The following is a 4,305-nucleotide window of genomic DNA, read 5'->3' on the forward strand; positions in this document are numbered from 1 at the left end:
GGGGCGGGGGCGGGGAGCGGCGGAGCGGCCCCGCGGGGGGAGCGGAGCCGCCGCCCGGCCCGGCGGGAGGGGAGGGAAGGGGAGGGGAGAGGGGGCCGCCCCCCGGGAAGGGCATCCATCCATCCATCCATCCGCCCACCCACCCATCCGTCTGTCCGTCCGTGCCCCGCCGCTGCGGGAGCCAGGGGCGTCCTCCGTCCTCCCTTCCAGCTCAGCGTTTCATCCACAATCGCTTCTTCTTCTGGACTTTTTTCCTCCATCCTCCCCCCGCCCCAGTCGGGACTCAGAGCGGGGCGATTGGACTGACACGCTCCGGGGGTCCCATCCATCCCAGCCCCTCTGTGACCCCCCACCCCCCGCCCCAGGGAGCTTTCCTGGCTGACCTGCCCCACAGCCTGGTGTTAATGCCACCCCATGCTGCCTCGCCTGGCACCCTCTCAGCGCCTGCTGGCATCACAGCCCCCTCCCAGCATCATCCAGCGCCATCAGGGGTCACACGTATTGAGAAGTTTCTGGTTCTTTTGAAACCAAAGCAGGAGCAATAAGGCTGCCATCGGCATTCCCCTTGGCCAGGTTGCTTGTGTTACATACGGCCCAGGGGTGAGTTTTGCAGCGAGCCACATGCCACCCCATTGCTCTGACGTGTCACAGACACCAAGGTGCTGGTCCGCCGTGGCCGGAGGGACAGGTGCCCAGGAGCCAGCCCTGGCATCGCAGCCATCCTAACAGCTCACGTAGGAAACCTCCGTTCCAACCAGAGGGGTGTTTGGTGCATCTCCGCTAATGGCAGCAGAGAAGCCAAACCTCACTTGATGCTGTCACTGTGCTCGTCACCATGGTCTTCCCAGGAGAATTCCCAAAGGGGCCAAAATGTGGGCGAAGCACAAACTGAGGTTCCTTGTGCAACGCCATGTGCAAAGGGGCAGGGAAGACTGAAGTCACCTAGCTGCCAGTTAATCCAACCTGACTCACCACGGCATCCCAGTGTTTGCAATGGATTTGCTCTGACTGGACTGACACCAGAATTGAAGGGTTCTTTCCTCCCTAAATCCTCCTGGGAAGAAGGAGGGGTCCTTTGTGGCCACTTGCCCTCAGGGACAGACTTTTGCAAAACCCTCATGTGGCTTTGCAGACTGGGCAGTGACCAGAAAGGGCAGCTGCTCGGCAAAGGATGAGGATGGGAATTGAAACGTATCCAACGAACAGCCACCAAGCCAAACAGAAGAAGTCTTTAGCAATAATAAACACTTCGAATTTACACAGATTTTTTTCCCCACAGTAAATAAATCTGATTAGTGTAAACAGCATTAACGCTTCTTGGATAAAATACACAAAACCATTCCTCAGTCGGGTTTCCTCTCCCCGGGGAGTGCCTCATTGCTGCCTCCATCTAAGTGGGTAAATCATGAAGTCTTACCTGCAAAGGCTCATGACTCCTGCCTAAAAGACAAGAAATAGAGGTTTTGGGTCTTCCTGAGAAAAAGGTGAGGTTTTGAACCCTCTCAGGTATAACCCAAGCCTTTCTCAGCGGCACCTCTGTAAAATGGAAGTATTTTATGAGTGCCTCCAGTGCTCTCTCTAAAAGGGAGGAGTGATCTGCATTTTCCCCAGAAAGGGGTGACTTGGTTCCCTGGCTCTGGGAAAGATTTAGGGCTGTGAAGCCTGATCTGATGGATGTGCATTTTTCCGGGTCAGAGTTAGACCCCTTGGCCCCAGAAGGGAACAAGCCTTAAAATTCACTCCTCCGCCAGCTATCATAATTTATTGCCAGGGAAAGGCTTAAAGCACCTAAAAAGTGAAACAAAAAAAGGAGGGAGATCACAGCAAAGGCATTGCCAACTGCTGAGTGCTTCAAAAGCAGCAGCCGCTTGCAATTTCTCTGCGAAGAACAGTGAAGCTCCCACATGGTGGCAGGACCAAGCACCTGGACATCGGCTCCTGCCTTGTCTTCCCCATGCTAGACTGCTGTTTTGGGAATGGCAACGTCCCTCTCATTCATGCAGCTGGTTTATAGACCCATGAACTTCTTTCCTGGACACCCCCAAGGAGCAGGAACCCCAGATCCTGGGAAGAGCATCTTCCCCCAGAAGCTGCCTGTCCTAGGATGAGCTCACCAGGATCACCATGTTCCATCATGACCTTCCAAAACGAGGGCTGATGTCCTCAAGACACCAAACCCCACGCCCTAGTCCACAGAAGTTTGTTGAACCTAAAATGTGGGAAATGAACTTGGCAAAGATGTTTCCCAGCAAAGTGTTTTCCTGGGGATGGAGCAAACGGTGGCGGAGGAGGGACGAGCAGCTGCGAGGGGTCAGGGCTGGGAGGGCTGGGGCAGCCCTGCTGCCTTCCTGCGCCCAGCGCTGGCACGCGTCCTGGCTCCCCTGAGTGACACGCTGCTTTTCCTGCCCCAGAAAGTCTGGATCGCTTGTGCTGAGACACACAGAGCAAGGCAAAGGCAGGGCTGGAAAACACTCAGCGCGCAGGGAGGTGGGCAGAGCTGGTGCATTTGCCATTTGGGCAGCAGAGAGCTCACGTGGAAAAGCATCTCCCGCAAACCCTGCGGGCAAATTCACTGTTTTTTCTACCACTGCTGGTTTCCTTCCTTCACATCCCTCCCTCCCGGTCCTGCTGCCTCCTCGTTCTTCTCCAGTGCGTCCTTATTCATTGTTCCTCTCCAGCAGGACTCTCTGTACTGCCTGAGCCTTCAATTAGCTTCTGCGGATCTGCTTGAGAGCAGTTCAACTGTTGCAAAGAAATATTCAAATATACTAAGGCTATCAGACTGTGACAAGCTTATTTGTGAATGACCATTGCTTTGGTTTGCACTTGTTTTAACCTCTGCTTTCAGACGGATGTTTAGTTTGAAATGAAATCCATGGGCAGCGGACTCTCTGCACATTCATACAAATACTCTAAAATCAATCACGTAGAAAATTGCACTTACACAAATAGACACTTCCATATACATTCCAGAGTATGCAATATGCAGAAATAACAGCTGCTCCGATAAAAGGGAGGAATCTCAAGACATACCCTAAGCCAAAACGAAGAAATCTTCAGCAATAATAAACATCTATTATTTAAAAAGCTTTTCCTGTATAAACAAATCTGAAGGCTGCAATTACTGAATCATTAAGAGCATAAATATTTTTTACTTTGTTCTGTGAGCTGCACAGAAAGGCCAGAAGGAGAGCTCGTGAAAAAACCCCACCTTTCCACCTCTCCAGTAATATTTTTAGGAGAAATCATCAACAGCATAGAATTAAAAGGATTTTTGTATTTGCCTGCCATATTACATTTCTACTATCCTCATAATAGTATAAGCAATGATTCCCATAATAAAAAGTTATAGTGACATTTGGTAAAATCCACACCCCTGCAACAGGTTGAATCTCCATTTCATTTTGATCTCTAATTACTGCTGATTTCAGGTCAGATTTTTTTCCCCCAGACTAGCCTCTGCTCTCCTTTTCACAGACTCTGAGCAAAAGCACTGGAAATAGCTCTGAGCGTGTTTGTTGTGCTCTTGTTTTAAACTCAGCAGAATTTATTCCGACGAATAAATAGGTGATCCTTTATTCATTTTACTCTTGGAGCCTGGCTTGGGTCAGGAGTTCAGCAAAGGATTCAGTTAACTGACTGGAAATTACGTTAACCATGAGCCCGTCAATGTGTTGGTATGAGATATATCCCATCTCATCCCACGCTCTCACTTTGTTACCCGTTTTCACTATCAGTACTAGTATCAAGGGAAAAGATTTCCCTTCTGTGTCTTTTTAGGTCTTTTTTGAACAACTTCTTCACCCCAAATGCTCCCGCGCTCGCCTTTTGGGTCTTCTTTCCATCTTCTATGTGTTAACGACGTGGCAGATGCTCCTTCGCACCACGCTCTTGCTTTCACACATCAGTCTTGTAAAAAGATCCTGATAAAGATCTCATAATCCTCTTCGTTTCCCTTTGTAGACAGCTCAGCTCCAGTTGACGTGTCCAGAGCCTGCTGAAAAAGGAAGAGAACTAATCCCGCTTGCCTCCGCCACACACGGCGGGGAATTCATGGGATTTATGTTCCAGCTCCGCTCAAAAGTGTGTCCAAAAGGCCCTCGGTAGGTGTAAAGTGTTATTATTACATACAGTAACATCTAGGTCAGCAATTGGAATAGCGCGAGGCAGCATGAACTGTCTTTGAAACCTCAGAAGAGCCTGTCCGGCCCTTTGGAGAGGTGACATACGGTGGAAATTCAGAATAAAATACAAATCAGGGTAGTGTTTGGGGGGAGGCAGAGTGGAGAAGTGCAGAAAGAAGCA

This window comes from Rissa tridactyla, chromosome 11 (assembly GCF_028500815.1).
Source record: "Rissa tridactyla isolate bRisTri1 chromosome 11, bRisTri1.patW.cur.20221130, whole genome shotgun sequence".
In the NCBI taxonomy this organism is placed as follows: Eukaryota; Metazoa; Chordata; class Aves; order Charadriiformes; family Laridae; genus Rissa; species Rissa tridactyla.